This window comes from Panthera pardus, unplaced genomic scaffold (assembly GCF_024362965.1).
Source record: "Panthera pardus isolate Hobbes unplaced genomic scaffold, ASM2436296v1 HiC_scaffold_12, whole genome shotgun sequence".
NCBI classification, from domain to species: Eukaryota; Metazoa; Chordata; class Mammalia; order Carnivora; family Felidae; genus Panthera; species Panthera pardus.
The window spans coordinates 18,117,079-18,137,216 of record NW_026526677.1 but is presented as its reverse complement, the minus strand read 5'-3'; the positions used below and the strand labels follow the sequence as shown (position 1 = coordinate 18,137,216).

Genomic DNA, 20,138 nt, shown 5'->3' with positions numbered 1-20,138 from the left:
TGTCTGGGGCTGGGGCTCAGCCTGTTGTGGATTAGGGCTCACCATGCGGCCGCGGCCATGGCCATGGCTTGGGCTCGGTGTCACAGGGGCGGTCAGCTTTATGAGCATCTCTTCTCCTCCTTCTGTCCTGAATTCTTGTCCCCAGCGTGAGGTCCTCCCAGAGACACAGCCCCTATGCTGGGAGTCTGAGGCTAACACCGGGCATGCTGGCCAGTGGCTGGGGGCTGCTGGGACGGAGAGCCTAGAGCTAGGAGTCCCTTGGGGGGAAGAGGGGTGGAGAGACTGGCCTGTGCGTCTCTGCCCAAGTCACAGTGAGGGTCCACGACCTCTCCCTCCTCTAGCGTCCGATGCTCTGTGCTTCCTTAAAGCCACTCTTGGTGCAGGAAGAATAAGGGCTTTGCTCCTACTGCCCTGATAAGGCTCTGAGGTTCCGAAGGGCCAGCTAACCCACCTACCCTTGTTTTCTTCACGTTTTTTTGAATCCCTCCACCCCAGTGTGGATGCTTTCATACTTCCAGGGACAGGGAGTTCACTGGTTCCCCAGGCAGCCCCCCGTATCTTTTCTTATATTGTTTTACTAAGTTTTAATCGTGTATGGAATATAGAAATGTACCTTTTCGTTGCAAAAACGTCAAATATTATTTAAACAGCCAAGTATTCTCTTCCTGGATAACCACAACATTCCAGCCTCCTCTGCAGGGTTAATCATCACTGTTATTACTTTGGCATATAGCCTTCTGGATATTTTTCTATGCATCGACACACAGAACCTGTAGGAATATGTGCCATTGTAGTGGGCACGTGTGTGTGTGTGTGTGTGTGTGTGTTCAAACAAATGGTTACGGATCATTCGGTCAATGCTTTTCTCACTTAACATTGGATCTAGGAAATCTAGTCATGGTTTTGCATAGTAAGCTACTGTAATTGTTTTTTCCTCCCTCCCTCCCTCCCTTCCTTCCTACCTGCCTTCCTTCCTTCCTTCCTTCCTCTCTTCCTTCTCTCTTCCTACATTCTCTTAATGAAAGGCATTTAGGTTAATTCTGATTTTATTCTTCTGCCTTCCTGGGCTTACCTAGAGTAGCTATACTGCTGGGCACGGGAGCCTGTTGCATTTTTAAATTTTTTTTTTTTAACGTTTTATTTATTTTTGAGACAGGGAGAGACAGAGCATGAACAGGGGAGGGGCAGAGAGAGGGAGACACAGAATCGGAAGCAGGCTCCAGGCTCCGAGCCGTCAGCCCAGAGCCCGGCGCGGGGCTCGAACTCACGGACGCGAGATCGTGACCTGAGCCGAAGTCGGCCGCTTAACCGACTGAGCCACCCAGGCGCCCCCTAACGTTTATTTATTTTTGAGACAGAGAGTGACAGAGCATGAACGGGGGAGGGGCAGAGAGAGGGAGACACAGAGTTGGAAACAGGCTCCAGGCTCTGAGCCGTCAGCACAGAGCCTGGCGCGGGGCTCGAACTCACGGACGCGAGATCATGACCTGAGCCGAAGTCGGACGCTCGACCAACCGAGCCACCCAGGCGCCCCGCCTGTTGCATTTTTTAAATGCTTATTGCACAATATTTAAAGTCCGTCCACTGAGACTTTGCACAGAACCAAATGTCACCCTGTAGTTCCCAAACTATTCCCGTGTCTCTTCTTTAGAGCCGGGGGAAAGGGCTGCTCTCCTGTCCCCTGCCAAGTCCCCAGAGAGCTGCCGACGGTAGCCACGGGCCCTGGACACTTTTCTCCTTCACACTTGGGTTTTTCTACCCTTGCTCAAAGGACGCGTTTTTGAGTGACCCGTCTCTTGGGTGGCTGTTGTGGCAAGTGGGCTCGTGGTGGCCTTCAAATCTCGGTGGTTCTGGGAAATCTCCTTCACCTCTCTGTGCCTCAGTTCCAGCCTCTGTAAAATAGAGGTGACAATTGCATCTGCGTCACGGAGCTTCTGTGAGGACAAAGAGGCGAACACAGGTAAAACGCAAAGTGTTGTGCCAGGCACCCAGCAGAATCCCAACAGTGCTCTATCCCGAGGTCCCGCCTGTATAGCTGCGCTCCTCACCCCTGCGGACAGGGGCCTGTGCTCCCGGTGGGCAGCCTGGGATGACTCCAGCCTTTGCAAAGGTCTCATCCCCCTGTCCACTCGCTGATTTCCCAGAGGAGGCTGCTGCCTGGGAATGCAGCGGGTAATTGGATTTCTTCCCGGCTTGGCCCTGCAGGTCCTGGACCGGGGCCTACGGGGAGGGAAGGAGGTCAGCCTGACCCTTCGCTCAGTGGTGGTGGCCGGGAGCCTGGTAACGTAACCCCACACCTCGGGCAGATTTACCGGCTCTCAATGGGGCCCGTTGTGGCCGGGGATTTGATCTCCCTTAGCCTGCAGGGTGGGCAGGAGAAGAAAGCAGCTTGGGGCCAGCCTCTCCCCGGAGAGCCCTGGGGCCCCTCTGGGCCACACTGGCTGGTCCAGGCATGGGTCTGCCTTTCAGCTCCCAGGGCAAATCTCTGCAGGTTGTATACTTAGCGCTGGAAATAGGCTCCTTTGCTTTTTCCTCTCCTCCTCCCCAGCCTTCAAGGTCTAAACCACCTCCGATGCCATCATCTAATCGGCTCGTCACAGCTACCCGTGAAACGGGTGGCCCGGCCAAGGCCATTTCACGGATGCAGACACCGAGGCTCAGAGAGGTTAAGTGACTTTCCCAAAGCCGCACAGGTAGCCGCCGCTGGAGTTGAGAATATACCCAGGCTGTCTGGCTTCTTGTTCAGTTCTTTTTCGTGAGGCCACCCAATGTGACAGTCTTGGCAGAAGGTGCCTAGCTGGGCAGGCCTGCTTGACCTCTTCCCCTTCGGTCAGTGGCATGTGCGGTCAGTGAGCACAGAGGGTTGGGATTATTTCCTAAGAAGCGAGACGCACCGTAGCTGGCCCGGGGCCCGGCCCTTCCCCAGCACCAGGCACAAACCCTCTCCGTCGCTAGAGGTGCAGGGGGACAGAGTGTGGCTGCGTCAGCTGTGGCCATCTGTCCCGCTGGGGCGGGGGCTTGCTCTCTGAGCCTGTCCTGTGTGGTGTGGGCAGGGGGCCACAGCAACCCTCGGGACGTTGGGTGCTCCTGCCAGAGAGGCAGGAGAACAGCCATCATCGGGCCCATTTTAAGACCGGAGAAAGCAAGGCTCGGAGAGGCCCGGGGGCTGCTCTGAGCTGGCAGCTGGCAGAGGGGAAACTCGAACCCCACCTCCTGATTCTAGCTGTAGAACCCTTACCAGTCACGCTTTTGGGTCACACCAAAGGCACTGAGCTGGCCTAGCTCTGAATTACAAGCGTGGCTGATGTGAGTCCTGGGTCATGAATGACTTCGTATTTATTGAGCACTTACTATGTGCCTGGTGCTATTCCACGTGTTGACCTGTCACATTTCACTCAATCTTCAGACCAACCCCGTGGGGTAGATACCATTATTATCGTCCACTGACAGCTGAGGAAACTGAGGCCCAGAGAGGCTGCGTGACTCCCCAGAGTCATATGGGGGGTGAGCCTGGGATTTGAATCCCAGCGGTGTGGCTCCAGAGGTTGTGTGCGAACCACCACAATGCTTCTTGTGGCCAGGAGGACCCCCAGGGCAAAATACACCTGCCTGGCTCTTGGTGGTGCCGATGCACAGCACGGCAGGTGCTTGGTAAAAATGTATCAAATGAATGATTCCATGAATGACTGAGGCTTTAGACAAGCAACTCAGTCTTCCTGGATGTCAGTGAAGTGAATACCAAGCCGCCGTTCTTCCAGCATCGAGGGGAAGGGCCCACTTAGCATGTTGATATTTGAAAGTGCTGACGAGCTCAGGGCTTGGGCCGTGGCAGCTCTGGTCACTCTGAGGGGGGACAGTGCCACTGAGCTGCTCTGAACCGTGTCCTGGGAGTGAGCGGTACTGCCCTGAGGTGTCCCACTGGCCTTCAGCTGCCTGCCCCGGGGGGCTCAGCTGCATGGGTGGTGGGGTGTCACCCGTGACGGGCCTTGGGTTTCCTCTGGGCCAAGCCAGGGGCCAGAGGGGCTGAGGGTGAGCACTGTGACTGCATCCGTGTGGGACCCTTGCATTCCTAACAAACACAGCCTGCTGGGTGATTCGTGTGCACGCGCGCGCGCGCGCGCACACACACACACACACACACACACACACACACACACACACACGTCTTCTTGTCAATTTCCTGGGCCTGTTTTTTTCCCCAGGCTCCCGAGGCGAGGTGACCCCTCCCAGGTTCTCACAGGTCTGGAGCAGGATTCTGCCTTCTGAGGAGCCTCTCCAGGTGCTCACATGTTCCCTGTAGGTTCCAGAAGTGTGGGCGGATATCAAACATAACCAGATCGGGGGCCCCAGGAGGTCTCCGGGATGACTTCCGCCTCAGCTGCCCCTGTAGCTAGGGAATCCCCCTCCCACTCAGATTTGCTGTCTTTGTAAATAGTTGTTTGTTTTTTTTTTTATTTTTTTTTTTTAACGTTTATTTATTTTTGAGACAGAGAGAGACAGAGCATGAACAGGGGAGGGGCAGAGAGAGAGGGAGACACAGAATCCGAAACGGGCTCCAGGCTCTGAGCTGTCAGCACAGAGCCCGACGCGGGGCTCGAACTCACGGACCGCGAGATCGTGACCTGAGCCGAAGTCGGCCGCTCAACCGACTGAGCCACCCAGGCGCCCCTGTAAATAGTTTTGACAGTAGGTTCCCTGCAGTGGGACTCGGGAGATGCAGTTTCATCCTAAGCTCTCCCACAGGTTTGCTGTGTGGCCTTGAGTAAGTCCCTTCCCCTCTCTGGGCCTTGGCGCACAGCCCTGTAAAGGGAGACCATGGGGCTTACTTTTGTCTGCTGTTCAGTTCCTCCATTACGGGGTACGATTTTATGCCGCATTTTCTCAACCCCTTTTTAAGACACTAGGATATTGGGGACCCTCCACCTTGCCACGCGGGGACAGCGGGGCTTGGTTCTGGTATTGACTAGTCGTGAGACGGTGAAGAGCATGTGGTAGGACTTGCCAGGGAATCCCCGCTGGGTCCACTGCCTTCGGGCCACCCTGAGAACTCCAAGTTGGGCGGGCAACACCCAGCTTGGGGGGAAAGTGCAGCTTTTGGAGTTCATGAGATCGGGGTTGGAATTCTGGCTTCGCCCCGGACCTTTGGCCACCTACGTGAGCTCTCAGCACATTCATTCCTCACCTGGGAAGGCTTGGGGTTGACAGGATGAAATGCTTGAGCTTCTCCCCAGCAGGCCCCCGGCACTTAGCAGGTCCCCAGCGGCAGCCATGGGGGTCTGTGGAGTGTGGTGGGGCGGGGGTCAGCGATGGTTCCGGAAGGCCTGCCAACGGCCCTGGAGGCTGAGTCCAGAAATAGAAGACCCCAGAGACAGAGGCTCCTGATGGCCAGGCTGGCCTCTGCCAGCCCCTGGGAGGCCACACTGAGCTGGCAGCGTGGGCCTTCCCTCCCTCCTGGCCCTGTTGGCTGCATAAATTACTCGGCAGCCTTTGGGCTAATTTTACCTTCTTGGTTTTCATGAATCATTTCCCATCCGGGGGCGTGTGAGAGAAATGGAAACAGCTCTGCCAGCTGGATGCCCCAGCGCCAGCCGCAGTGCAGCGCCTGTGGTGAGAGCTCTGCTTGCGTGCTTGCAGGGGTGAGGACGGGACCCCCGGGGACCCCACCAGGGGCCCCCGGGGGCTCGCTCCTTCCAGCCGTGTCCCTGTACCTTCGGGGTATCATGACTTGGAGTAAAGGAGCCCCAGCTGGTCCTGGAGCTGGAGCTGGGGCTGAATGGAAAGGAATTTGGCGTTGAGTGACCTTGCCATGACGGCCATCGAAGGTCTGTTTGGACCTCAGCAGAGAGGTGGTTAACAGAGAGCCCCCGGTGGCCCCGGGGGCCTGTTCGTGATGAGCTCCAGGAGTTCGCCCGAATGCTGACTTTTCCTAGTGACAGAATACCAGAGCTGACAGGTCCTGGCAAAGTCAAACCTAACCACCTTGGATGAACCGGGGCCCGGACCGGGGGAAGGAATTTGTCTCAAGTCTGTCCACCGGTGGAAGAGGTCAAGCTAATGGTTATTTGCGGACAGCTTACCCCTTCGCTCACGCAACCCTGTTTGACCATTATTATTCCCATCTTCCGGAGGGGTAGCTGAAGGCACAGAAGGGAACGTAACTCCCCACCCCCCACAATGATACACTTGTGAGCGGTGGGTAACAGTCCATGGCGAGCCGTCTCACCCCAGAGCTCACGCCCCGACTTCCAGACCACGCTGCCTCTGGGAGTGGAGTTACCGGGTGGCTCACACGCGCTCGTTTGCTTCTTCCACTCCTGCGCAAGTGTGTGTTGAGCCCCCGCCGGGTACCAGGAACGGGGGACTTGGGAGCAGCCAGAGTGGACAGAGGCTGGGCGGCTGGTGAGGGCCCACCCCAGCACCCCATCTCACCGGAGTCTGGGTTCTCAGAGGACGGCGTCCGCCCAGCACTGTGGTCCCAGCCACGTGGCCGTGAACTCGGATGCCGGGCTGGGCAGGGAACACGGCCGGCTGGGGCCGTGGAGAGTAGGCATTGGAGCCCATCGGAGCAGGGCCCCCACCACCCAGCTCCGGCAAATTCTTGCCATGTGGAACCACCTGCCTGCTGTTGCCAGTCCTTCTGACTTCCCAGCAAAGCTGAACATCGTGTTTTTACAGGAGATCTTCCGTTTCTTCAGAGTTGGCAACTGGAACAAAAATACAAATTAAGAAAAAAAAAAAACCTCAGAAAACAAGAACGAGCCACCGGTTTGTAACCTGCGGATCCTTTCTTCCGCTGCCTTTCTACAGGCCGGTTTCCGGTTGGATCAGGTTCTGATTATCCCGCCAGGGCCACCTCTCCCAGGAAGCGCCTTCACTACCTGCCATGGAAGACCATACCCCACCCCCTGACTGTAGGGTGTCACCCCCATGCTGGACTGCCACCTGGGAGTACTGGAAATCGCATGGGCTTTGACTTGGATAGATTCCAGACAGCTGCTGTGCGGCCCTGATCAAGGCACTGGCCCTGTCGGAGCCTCTGTTTCCCGTCTGGAAAACAAGTAAAGTAAAACTGTACTCACTAGGTTTTTGAAAGGACTAAATACAGTAAGACAGAAGCTCAAGTCAATCAGGACTAGGCCAAAATGGAATTTACGGGCCTAGCAAAGTGCAGAGTCCAGGATCGTGCACGGCTTCAGGAACGGTTGGATCCAGGGCTCGCACGGTGTCCTCGCCGCTTGGTCTTTTCATCTTAACTCTGCACTCCTTTGCCCTGGCTCCTTTCAGAGGCAGGCTGGTGTATGTGGTGCCACAGTGGCTGGCTGCCAGCAGATCCGTAGTAACTCAGTTCTTTCAGCACTCGCCCTCTTCCCCGCAGGTTCTTCCAATGCCCCAAAACCGCCACTCCTGACTGGCTGGCCCTTTACCCTTCCCTGCACCATTCACTATGGCTGGCAGATACACATTCTCCGAAATCGTCTCGTCCTTTGCTTCTTTATTGCCTGTGCCCGGATAACTGATGTCTGTCACTGTTTCGAGACTGAGCTACGTGCCTTAGTAAATGGCCACAGGGGACACACACGGAGACCCCCAAGACGTGCCTACGCATGCACACACGTAGGTCGGCAAGAACCCCACGCTTCTGGCCAAGACTCTATGAATCAGCAGGACAGGTGACTGCAGCCCAGCGAACGGCAGGGTCATTACATGGTGGCATTGGTCACTGCACCCCCCAGTCCCATGGGGTGACACAATGGGCCCAGACGGTGACCGTGCAGGCGGTGGGGCAGTTCAGACGGGTGCTCTCCAAACTTACACGCGTGTGCCCGTCACCTGGGGCTGTCTCTGATGCAGGAGGTCTGGGGTGGAGCGTGGGACTCTGCCTTTCTTCTTCTTCTTCTTCTTCTTTTAATGTTTACTTATTTATTTTGGGGAGTGGGAGGGGCAGAGAGAGGGGAGGCAGAATCCCAGGCAGGCCCCGCGCTGTCAGAGCAGAGCCGGACTCAGGGCTCAAACTCATGAACCGCGAGATCACGACCTGAGCTGAAATCAAGAGCCGGACGCTGAACCGACTGAGCCGCCCCGGGCGCCCTGGGACTCTGCATTTGTAATAAGCGCCGGGTGATGCCCTTACCGTTGGTCTGAGGACCACACATTGAGAAGTAAGGATTTAGGTGACTTTTGAGGTTTCTTTTAATTTTGAGATTCGGGGCAAGACCGGGAGAATAGAATAAAGAGCCAGTGAGAGGGGCAGGGACAGGAAGGAGCAGCGAGAGGGGAGGAGGAGAAGACTGCTGAGGAAATAAAGGCAGGGTGCCAGGCTTACAGGGCCCTCCCACCCATATTCCCCCAGTGACTCCCTCCACAGACCTTCCCCTCCGGTCTCACCGTGCACTGGGACCCCTTTCCTTGGAGCCAGAACACCGCGTGTTGTTTCCTCGGGGTCCTACCTCCCTAAATGGAGCCTCCAGCCCCGCAGGCGGGAGAAGTGTGGGTTTGAGAATACACAGGACACCCCGGACAGGGGCCGGAGAAGGGAGGGCTGGGTGAGGGGCTGCCCGGCATAGACCCGTGGCAGTGGGCTCTTATCTCCCACCACCGTCCTCCTGGAGGCTTTGAGCAGGTCAGTCCCACCTGGGCCTGACTTTTCGAGCCAGGAAAGGAGGGCCCTGGACCCAGTGGTCTGGGTGCAGGCTTTCAGCTCCCACGGCCTGCTGGAGGCAGTGGGATGGGAGAGCTCACTTTCTCCAGCCCTACTCCTTAAAAGCCACAGGGGCCCTGGGTGCAGATGGCTTAAACTCCCCGCCTTCCTCATTAGCATCACGGGGGGGGGGGGCGCAAGTCCCCTACCAGGGGACAGCAGGTGGTGGAGGGGAGCCCTCTCTGCCCACCCCCCTCCATCAGCAGAGGCCTCCCCTTCTGCACCGTTTTTTGCTGGTTGCTCACTGCCCAGGAGGTGGCAGGACAGCCTGCAGGTTATTTTTTAAACCATCAATACCAACACACCTTTTAAAACTTTTTGTTAGATAGAAGAGTGTAAGAAACTTCCGTGTACCTGTCATGCAGCCTCAACAATCAATAACTCATAGGCGTTACTAGTCTATTTTTTTTAATGTTTAGTTTTTTATTTAGAGAGAGAGAGAGCAAGGAGGAGCACAGAGAGCGGGAGAGAGAGAATCCCAAGTAGGCTCCACGCTGTCAGCGCAGGGCCCGACGCGGGGCTCAAACTCATGAACTGCGAGATTATGACCTGAGCCAAAATCAAGAGTTGGATGCTTAACAGACTGAGCCATCCAGGTGCCTCTGCTAATCTATTTTTTAAATCCAAAGTGCACAAATCCGATGTAAAACTCTGTTGGAAGTAAGACCCTTTCCTCCTCTCACCCTCTGGCCCGGGAGCAGAGGCAACCACAGATTAAGAATATTCTCCGCATCCGTGGGCCCATGTATATGTGTGTGTCCTTTTTATTTATTAAAACAGGGCCTGTTTATTTTATATAAAACTTACACAGCTTACTCGCTTCGTGTCAGTTGCCATTCTAAGTATATTACAAATATGAACTCATTTAATCCTGACAGCCTTACCAGGTAGGTGCCCCCAAGCACAGAGAGGTTAAGGAACCGCCCCAACATCACACAGTGCTAAGTGAAGCAGCTGGGAGTCGAATCTAGGCAGCCGAGGACCAGAATCTGTGCTCTTATCCACCATTTTCTGCGGCCTCTCAACTTAGGCTGTCTTGCCCTGGGTTTTGTTTTCACCACCGATTCTGTAACCCATTCAACAAACGTTTGTCGTGTGCTCACTTTGCACCAGGCACGGTTCCCCTTGCGGGGGATACAGCACTAAACGGAAGGTCAACATCTCTCTGCCCTCCTGGAGTTTACATTCTGGCTGGGGGGACAGAGAGCAAATAATATAAATGGGCACCACGTCGATTTGGTGGTGAGTCATGCTCAGGGCGAAAATCCAACAGGGGAGGAGGGGTAGGACTGGTCAGGAGCCGGCAACTTTACGTAGGTGGCAGAGAATGGGACACTGAGTAGAGAAAGGCCCCGATGGGAGTGAGGGAGCCCCGCGGGTCTCTGGAGGGGGAGCATTCCAGGCAGAGGGAACAGCCGGTGCAAAAGGCAAGACAGGAGCATGGGGTGCTGCAGGCCGAGCGAGGCAGCCCTCTGGCTGGGGTGGGAGGGAGGGGGCACCCCGTAGGCGCGGAGGGCACAGAGGGCAACGGCGTCTTGTCTGGAGAGCTTTGCTGTTTGCCGCGTGTGACACGGGGCTCCGCCGAGGGTTTGATCTGACAGGTTGTAACAGGCTCACCCGGCTGGCCGCGGGCTGGAGGATGGACAGCAGGTCAGAGTGGAAGGCGGGAGGCAGTCGGGCTGCCCCTGCAGCCCTTCAGGCCGGAGGGAGACGTGGCCCCGACCACGGTGGTGGCCACGGTGGGAGCCGGACGGTTGTCCCATCACCTCCTGCCCTGAAACAGCCGCCCGTGGACCCTGTCATTTATTCAACCAGCCTCCAGACAACTCGTTGGTTATTTCCAGTCTTTTGCTGTTCTAGACTGCGCTACAGTGAATACTCTCACACGTGTATCTCAGGGAAATTCCTAGAAGTGAAATCGCAGGACAGAAGGTCATGTGCATGTTTTTTAAAGGTTCCCGGCATATACTGCCCTTCACAGATACACCAGCAGTGCGTGGGAGAGAGTGCTCAGGTGATAGCTGCCGGCCGTGGGCTTGGGGGACTGGGGTGCCAGCGGGGAGATGTCGTGGGCGCTCCTCATCTGCCCCTTGGGAGGCCAAGGCGCCAAGGCAGAGTCTTTTTCTTTTTAAGTTTATTTATTTATTTTGAGAGAGAGAGAGAGAGAGAGAGAGAGGGCATGGGGTGGGACAGAGAGAGAGGGAGACAGAGAATCCCAAGCAGGCTCTGGCTGTCAGCGCCGAGCACGACGCCGGGGGCTCCCAACTGTGAGATGGTGACCTGAGCCGAAATCAAGGGCTTACCTGAGCGAGCCACCCAGGCACCCCGAAGCAACGTCTTTACAGAGGCACAGCCAGAATAGGGAGGCAGGTGCCTCGTTGGACAAGTACCAGGGGGGATGGTGACAGCTGCACAGAATAGAGACCCGCCCTAGGGGGCTCGGGTAACAAAGAGGCATAACAGGGGGTGCAGAAGTAGGCCGATTGCAGGAGCAGTTGATTCCCTTGTCCGCTGATGTCTCCGTCCCTGAGATGTTTTCCAACACCAGCCCGTTCTTTGGTTCTCTAACACCAGCTAGCTGTCCAACGGCTCAATTCAGTTCTAAAGCCACCCAGAGTTAGCCCTGGTCCCCACAGATTGAAGACTCAGTCCCACGAGACCGTCCCCACTTCAGGGGGGCCTGGGGGGGCTCCGTCAGTGAAGCGTCTGATTCTTCATTTCAGCTCAGGTCCCTGAGTTCGAGCCCCGCATCTGGCTCCGTGCTGACAGCACGGAGCCTGCTTGGGATTCTCTGTCTCCCTCTCTCTCTGCTGGAGACCAGTTGCAGGTCCTGGGGCACCCGTGTTCCTTCTCCTCAGCTTCTATAATTTGGTAGAATGACTCACAGGGTTGAGGAAAGTGCTTTGCTTACAGTCACCGGTTTATTATAAAGGATACAACTCAGGAATAGCCAGATGGAAGAGACCTCGCACAGGGTTAAGTACGTGGGAAGGAGCGTGGAGCCTCTGTGACGTCTCCGGGTACGCTGGCCTCCCGGCATCTCACGTGCTCGCCGACCAGGAAGCCCTCTGAATCTCGTTCGAGAATTGTTGAGGCCACTTCCTGAGTGAGAGAACATATTTGCAGATCGTGTATCTGGTAAGGGATTAATATCCGAAAGATGCAAAGAACTCATGCCATTCAATAGCAAAAACCCAAACAATCCTATTAAAAGGTGGGCAGAGGATGTGAACAGACATTCCTCCCGCAGCGACACACAGGTGAACGTGGATGCAAAAATTCTCAGCGAGACACTAGCCAACCGGATCCAACGAGACATTAAAAGGATTATTCACCACGATCGAGTGGGATTTATATCTGGGATGCAAGGCTGGTTCAATATCCACAAGTCAATCCGTGTGATACATCACGTTAATAGAACGGCTATCATCAGAAGGGCAACAGGTAGCGAGTGATGGCCAGGATGCGGAGAAAAGGGAACCCGTGCACTGCTCTGGGGCTGTAAGTTGGTGCTGCCACTGTGGAAGATGATATGAAGGTTCCTCAAAAAACGAAAAGTAGAAACACCATATATGATCCCACATTTCCACTTCTGGGCATTTATCCAAAGAACGAAAACGCAGTTGTGAAAAGATCCCTGCACTCCCATGTTTATGACAGCCAGGGCATGGAAACCACGGAAGTGTCCACGGACAGGTGATTGGGGAAAGAAGATGTGATATAGATACACGATGGAATACCATGTATCCGTATAAAAGAATGAACTCTTGCCGTTTGTGACAGCATAGGTGGACCTCGAGGGCATCGTGCTAAGTCACGTAAGTCAGACGCAGACAAATACTGTACGGTCTCCCTTCTCCATGGAGTCGAAACCAAAGCAGACCAAGCTCAGAGACACGGAGAACAGATCGGTGGTTGCCAGCGGGGTGGGGGAGGGGGGAGGCGAAAAGGATGAAGGGAGACAGAAGAGACAAACTCGTAGGGGTAAAAGAGACAAGTGCTGGGGGTGAAATGCCCAGCAAGGTGACCACAGTTACCAATACTGTATTGCATATTTGAAAGGTGCCAAGGAGGTAGATCTTAAGTGTTTCCATCACAAGAAAAAGGCATTCTGTAACTACGATGAATGCTACCTGCACCTGCTGTGGAGATCATTTCACAGTGTAGACAAATATCAAGTCATTACCTTGCAGACCCAACACTAATGTAATGTTGTGAGTCAACTGTGCCTCAATTTAAAAACCTAAGAATCTTTGTAGATCTCAATCTCCAGCCCCCCTGCCCTCCCAGGAGGTCAGTGGGTGGGGGCTGGAGGTTCTGACTTTCTAAACACTGGGTCTCCGGGACCCTCCCCATTTTGAGGCTATGTAGGGACCCCACCGGAAGTGACTTATGAGCAAAAACTCAGGTATGCTAGAAAGGGGCTCCTTATGAATAACAAAAGACGCTTCTATTACTTGGGAAGTTCCAAGGGTTTCAGGTGTTCTTTGCCAGGAACTGGGGACAAAGAACAGATATATTACTTATTATACCACACCTTCCCTCTGCTCTGCCTACCAGCTTCGTTCTAAAGGGTGCTTCTGGAGGAAGGTGGCTGCTTTCTGCAGCAATGGCTGCATCCTTTCTTATTCAAGTCCTGAGATCAAAGTCCTTTTCTTCCTTTGATGGGCCTGAGTTGGGCAGGTGTCTGACCTTGACCTCCTCGGGAGGGGAATGTCAGGTGCTGATGAAAGGCCAGGTCCATGATCCAGTAATTGGGGAGGGGGGTGGTATTGCCATAATCGGCTTAGATTCATCTGAGCCCATACCTGGAGCTGACGGTAGGCTCAGCTTCTGAATCTTATAGGTCCTGGGAGGGAGGTGTCGCACCTGAACGTTGTTCGGTTCTATTAGTGGGGAGGAAAGGGGGAAGGGGATCCAGGTACCATCAGTGTCCCCTGTCAGAAGCAAACACATAAAAAAGGTGTCACTCTTGGGAACGCCTGGGTGGCCCCGTCGGTTTAGTGTCTGACTTTGGCTCAAGTCACGATCTCACGGCTCGTGAGTTCAAGCCCTGCGTCGGGCTCTGTGCTGACAGCTCGGAGCCTGGAGTCTGCTTCGGATTCTGTGTCTCCCTTTCTGTCCCTCCCCCGCTCATGCTCTGTCTCTCTCTGTCTCTCTCTTTCTCAAAAAATAAACATAAAACATTTTTTTTCAAAAAAAGGTGCCACTCTTGACCGCCTTCCCCACTTGACTCAAGAAACTTTACAGTGCTTCTCCCAACCTACTTCTTTTTACGTGTTATTTTGAGAGAGAGCACACACGTGCAAGCTAATGAGTGGGGGAGGGGCAGAGAGAGAGAGAGAGAGAGGGAGAGAGAGAATCCCAAGCAAGCTCTCGCCTCTTTGCTGTCTGTGCTGAGCCCAGCTGGGGGCTTGACCCCAGGATCCGAGAGACCGTGACCTGAGCAGAAACCAAGAGTCAGATGCCTAACCAACTGAGCCACCCAGGCGCCCCTCTCCCAACCTCATTTTATCAAAATCTTATCAATGGTGGAGTCAACCTGTTACCTTTAAAAGGTTCAGCAGGGGGCGCCTGGGTGGCTCGGTCGGTTAAGCGGCCGACTTCGGCTCAGGTCATGATCTCGCGGTCAGTGAGTTTGAGCCCCGCGTCGGGCTCTGTGCCGACAGCTCAGAGCCTGGAGCCTATTTCAGATTCTGTGTCTCCTGCTCTCTCTGCTCCTCCCCTGTTCATGCTCTGTCTCTCTCTGTCTCAAAAATAAATAAATGTTAAAAAAAAAAAAAAAGGTTCAGCAGGAGGGACCTCCTGGGGAGAATGTGTTCACCTGCCCCCCAGCCAGCTGTACCGCTGATGCTCCCCCAGCAACCGCTCTGCAGACAAAGCCTGGAACTCAATCGGGAGCCTCACTGGCTGGACCCCAGGTCCTCCAGCTGCAAAATCACGGGCTGGACTGGGTTAGTTTCCCCCATGGAAGTTCTTTGCTCTTCCTCTTCAGCGCCAACTTAAAAAATAGAGCGTTACCAACATCGTCTAAGCCCCTTCCTTATCCCTTTCCAGTTATGCCCAAAGATTATCCCTGATGCTTCTTCTTTTTTTAATGTTTATTTTTGAGTGAGAGCAGGGGAGGGGCAGGGAGAGAGGGAGACAGAATCCGCACCAGGCTCCAGGCTCGGAGCTGTCAGCACAGAGCCCCACACAGGGCTTGAACTCATGAACCCTGAGATAATGACCTGAGCCGAAGTCGAACGCTTAACCGACTGAGCCACCCAGGCGCCCGTGCCACTAACGGGCTTCTAACACTGTAGTTTTGCCTGCTTTTTAAACTTTATATAAATGAAATTATACAGTATGTACCCTTTGGGGCTCGTTTCTTTCCTCGGCCTTGTGACTACATACTATACCGTGTAGTTGTGGTTTGTTTATTCTCATTTCTACATAGTAATCTACCCGCTGAGCTATTTTGTAAACATAAAAAGTTTAATGAATGTTGTACGGTTCTCTGTAATCAGCAGGACAAATGAATGAGCACGCCAGATTTCTCTGCTTTTGCTTGGGATGATAGCAGCTAACCAGTTTACCCTGGTTAATCCTGGTTATCGCACACTGGTGTATATGGGAAAAACTAGGAAAATGAACGAGTCATTACACAGCGCGTGCAGGCTTTTCGGCAGATAAAATCTTCCAAAATGGGACTCGTAGAGAAAAAGAAAAATAGAAGTCTTCACGATCGAAATATCAGGGCCCTTACTGGCCAGTCAGTCGATTTGCATTCATTCATGAAATATACAGCCAGTGCCACTTATATGCCTCGTATTCAGTCTCTAATTTTGAATCCTCCTTCCTCCCGACCAATTGGTTGGGTCTCAGCATCCGGTGACGAAGTCGATGAGAATGGCAGAACCTTAGACATTATTATCTTTGCTAGCAGTTCTTAAATTTAATGAGTATAAAGAGTATAAATGAGCTTTAAAGAGTTAGGTGACTTTTTTTTTTAAGTTTTTAAATTTATTTGGAGAGAGGGAGACAGAGAGTGCAAATACCTGTGAGCAAGAGTGGGGGAGGGGCAGGGAGAGAGGGAGAGAGAGTCCCAGCCTGCTCAGTGTAGAGCCCGACTCCGGGTTTCATCTCACGAATCATGAGACCGTGACCTGAGCTGAAATCCAGAGTTAGAAGCTTAACACCCTGACCCACCCAGGTGCTCTGAGACTTTCTTTTTTCTCATAAGCGAAAGGAAGAAAAGAGAAACACTTTCCCTTTAACACTGCTTCAACTAACCACGTGGGATCCGCCAGAATATATTCTCCTAGACCTGTGTGTGCAAATCCATGTTTCTTTTTTTTATATATGTATTTTAATGTTTATTTATTTTTGAGAGAGAGAGAGAGAATGAGCCGGGGAGGGGCAGAGAGAGAGGGGGACAGAGGATCCAAAGCAGGCTCTGCGCTGACAGCAGAGAGCCCGATGTGGGGCTCAAATTCATGAACTGTGAGATCATGACCTGAGCCAAAGTCGGACGCTTAACCGAGTCACCCAGGTGTCCCAATCCATATATATTTCTAAAATGGAATTATTTTATATCTAACTTTCCACAACTTTCTTTTTTTTTAATTTTTTACTGTTTATATATTTAAAAAAAATTTTTTTTTAACGTTTATTTACCCTTGAGATACAGAGAGAGACAGAGCATGAACGGGGGAGGGCCAGAGAGAGGGAGACACAGAATCCGAAACAGGCTCCAGGCTCCGAGCTGTCAGCACAGAGCCCGACGCGGGGCTCAAACTCACGGACCGCGAGATCACGACCCGAGCTGAAGTCGGCCGCCCAACCGACCGAGCCACCCAGGCGCCCCCCGTTTATATATTTTTGAGAGACAGAGTGTGGGGGTGGGGAGGGGCAGAGAGAGGGAGACAGAATCCAAAGCAGACTTCCAGGCTCTGAGCTGTCAGCACAGAGCCCGATGCGGGACTCGAACCCATGAACTGGGAGATCACAACCTGAGTTGAAGTTGGACGCCTAACCGACTAAGCCACCCAGGCGTCCCAACAACCTTCATCTTTAAAAATAGATTTTATTTTCTGGAGAAGTTCTAGATTCACAATAAAACTGAGGGGAATGTGCGGAGAGCTTTCATATTCTCCCTGTCTCCGCACACCCGCCGTCTCCCGGACTCCGGGAGTGCTACATTTGTTGCAACCGATGAACTTGCCCTGACACGTCATCATCACCCGAAGTCCGTGGTTTACATTCAGGCTTCCTGTTGGTGTTGTACGTTCTAGGGGTTTGGACAGAGGTACAATGACATGTATCCACCATTATAGTTGTCCCACAGAGTAGTTTCACTGCCCTACAAATCCTCTGTGCTCTGCCTGTTCATCCGTCCCTCCTGCTAACTCCTGGAAACCACTGACCTTCTTACTGCCTACATAGTTTTGCCTTTTCCAGAATGTCATATAGTGGGAATCATACAGCAGGGGGCCTTTCCAATTATCTTCTTTCACTTAGTAGCTTTCATTTTTCACTAACAGTATGTTGAGCATGTGTTTCCATGTCAATAAATATTCTTCGGAAGCGTTGTTAGTTGCTGTCTAATATTTCACCGTGTGCTACATATTAACTTCTCTCCTGTTTTCAAGGTTTACTTTTATTCTTCGGTGGTTTTTGTTTGTTTTGTTTTTGTGTGGTTCTTTTTTTTTTTTTTTTTTTTTTTTTTTTGCTACTAAAAATAGTGTTGCAGAGGACAACCTTATGGGTAAATCTCTGAACACAACTTAATGATGCCCTTAGGAGAAATTCCTAGGTTTGGGGTTGCTCCTACAAAGGTTTTCTCATTTCAGGTCTTTTGATATGTGTTGCCAAGTTGCCCTCCAAAAAGGTCATACCAATTTATATTCCAGCCAGGAGGGTGTGTAGGGTATATCCCCCACGCTCTCGCCAACCTGGAATAGGATAGAGATTTTTAATGTTCGCCAACCTAACAGAGGAAAAATGGTGTTTGTTTTAATTTATATTTATTTGGGTATGAAAGTGTTGTGGCTTTTTCATAAAGCATATCGGCCATTTATCTTTCTTCTTTTGCAAATTGCTTTTTTAATGCTATTTCCCATTTTTCTACTGGGATGAGCATCTTTATAGTATAGACTTATTAAACGTGTTTCTCTCCTGGGGCGCCTGGGTGGCTCAGTCGGTTAAGCGGCCGACTTCGGCTCAGGTCACGATATCGCGGTCTGTGAGTTCGAGCCCCGCGTCGGGCTCTGTGCTGACAGCTCAGAGCCTGGAGCCTGTTTCAGATTCTGTGTCTCCCTCTCTCTCTGCCCCTCCCCTGTTCATGCTCTGTCTCTCTCTGTCTCAAAAATAAATAAACGTTAAAAAAAAATTAAAAAAAAAAATAAACGTGTTTCTCTCTTAAGGGTCGTAACTGCTTGTAAAGCCCCCTTTTTTAACGTCAAAAAATTTTTTCATCGACGTGCCCCCCTGATGTCTGCTATACTTTTAAAATACTAAATAAATGAATGATAATAAGAACTAATTATTTATAGAGTGCTTATTGTATGCCAGATACTATGCTATGTAAAACGGCCCTAAGAGATGGGTTCTGACATCAGTCCCATTGGACAGGGAAAGGAAGGTAGGAGTGGTTAATTTCTCCAAGGTTACATAGCTTGTAAGTGGCTGTGCTGGAATCAGTTGGTGAACAAAACACATGGTGACATTTGGCTTCTCCGAATTCAGTAACATTTTAATATAAACTTATCATTTGTTCATCGTAAAAGTATGTATATACATTTACAAATCTGTCTCACGTGCAAGTTCAAGGCGTATCATTTATTCTCTCTATAGGCAGTGCTTGCTGGGCATTTAATTCAACAACTCCCTTAAGAATTCCATGTTCTGCCCCCATTGCCCCCGTGATTTGCTGTTAAGAACCATGTTGGACCTTTTATTTCTCGAGAAAGGGAAGCTGAGTCTCGGGGCAAGGCAGGAACTTGCTCAAGGTCACCTAAAAAGTTTATGGCACAGCCAGGACTGAAGCTCAGAGCCGGGGGGACCCGGCCCAGGTCACCGCATGACTGGGGCCAGCCCTCTAATGGCCTGTCCCTTTGTTATGGGACGGAACAACACAGGATGCTGTGGTGGAACCAGAGCAGACCTGTCAGATGCTCGTGGTGCCAGCCTCTAGGGAAACCAAGTGGGCACAGATTCCCAGTCCTCAGGCCACGCTGGCTGCCGGGCATTCCAGGACCCTGGCACGCTGCCAAGGGTGAAAACAGAGCTGCTGCCTCCTGAGTTGCATTCTGCCCCCTCCTCTTGGGTTTGCATCTCATTGCTGGGTTCGCAACATGCCTAATCTCTGCGTGTGCAGACTCAGAGGAGCCAGCTGAGAGGGACCACTGCCAGCAGCGTGGAGTCCTCCGTGAGGCCTGCTGACCACCCCTCCCCCAAGCCCCTCCCTGGGCAAACGGGTCCACAGCAGACCGCGGAAACAGTTGCTGGACCTTCAACCGGTTGCAGGCTTTACAGCGCCCGCTGAGATGGGCCCAGTGAAGGACACCAACCTGTGGTGATCTCTCTCTCTTCCCAAATGGACGGCCTGCCGCGCGCCATCCTCTCCCTCCCCCACCCCACCCCCACGGCCTCCGCTCCAGACACAGAAGGGACTTGTAATGCACCTCAGTCATGCAAGTGAGGCTCGGTTCTGGTCCCCCAGGCGGCTGGACTCCTCTAAGAATGGAAAGAACGTAATCGTGCACTGAATAAATCAGTGTCAAATAACGAGAGCTCTGTAACCCATCACGTTTCCCTTTTTGCCGTAGCTGCCAGGAGGCTCAGAACCGAATGCGCAGCTGGATCGCTGGCCATCTTATGATAGATTCTTGGTAGAACTGGCATCAGTCGTTCTCCATGAAATCTCTGTCCTGTTTGAGTATGTGTTTGTGTGATAAATCATCACGATTCTTTTCCCTGATGAAGGTGGGATGTAAATGAAAAGTAAGACATCCCAGGAAAGGGCTAGAAGACCTCTCTACTTGGAGAGACAAATGAATGTTTTCCTCAGAGGGGATCGTTTTCCATTCAAGATGCAGAAAAATGTCTGCATGTCTCTTCCTCCCCACCCCCATGCCTGCTTTCCTCTCTTCTCTCCCTCTTCCCCTCCATCCTTGATTCTCTTACTGTTGCCTTTTCCCTCCTTCCCCTCCCCCTTTCTGGCCTGTCTTCCCCCCATCCCCCCTCTCTCTTCTTCCTGCTCACTCTTTGCCTCTGGGTGGCCAGTTAAATACTAATACCCTTTACAAACCAGTAGCACTTGGCCCCTCCCAAGGTCTTGCCCCAGCCTTTCTCTCATTCATTCCTTATGGGGATAACCTGGCAATTATGATGATTTCCATTTTACCAAGGAAGACGCCAAGGCCTGGTGCGTTTAAGCGATGTTCCCATGCTCACC

The 20,138-nt window shown here is 52.6% G+C and overlaps 1 protein-coding gene and 1 long non-coding RNA gene across 3 annotated transcripts in view; one reads left to right on the top strand and one right to left on the bottom strand.

Moving 5' to 3' along the window:
* PRDM11 (PR/SET domain 11) overlaps positions 1-20,138 on the top strand; it is a 90,010-nt gene that overhangs the window by 12,182 nt on the left and 57,690 nt on the right. The window lies entirely within an intron of this gene.
* LOC109279232 (uncharacterized) lies at positions 1,575-5,462 on the bottom strand. The gene is made up of 2 exons (XR_008421150.1): positions 5,183-5,462; positions 1,575-1,934 (listed from the first exon to the last, which is right to left on the bottom strand). It is a non-coding gene; the product is annotated as an uncharacterized LOC109279232 (long non-coding RNA).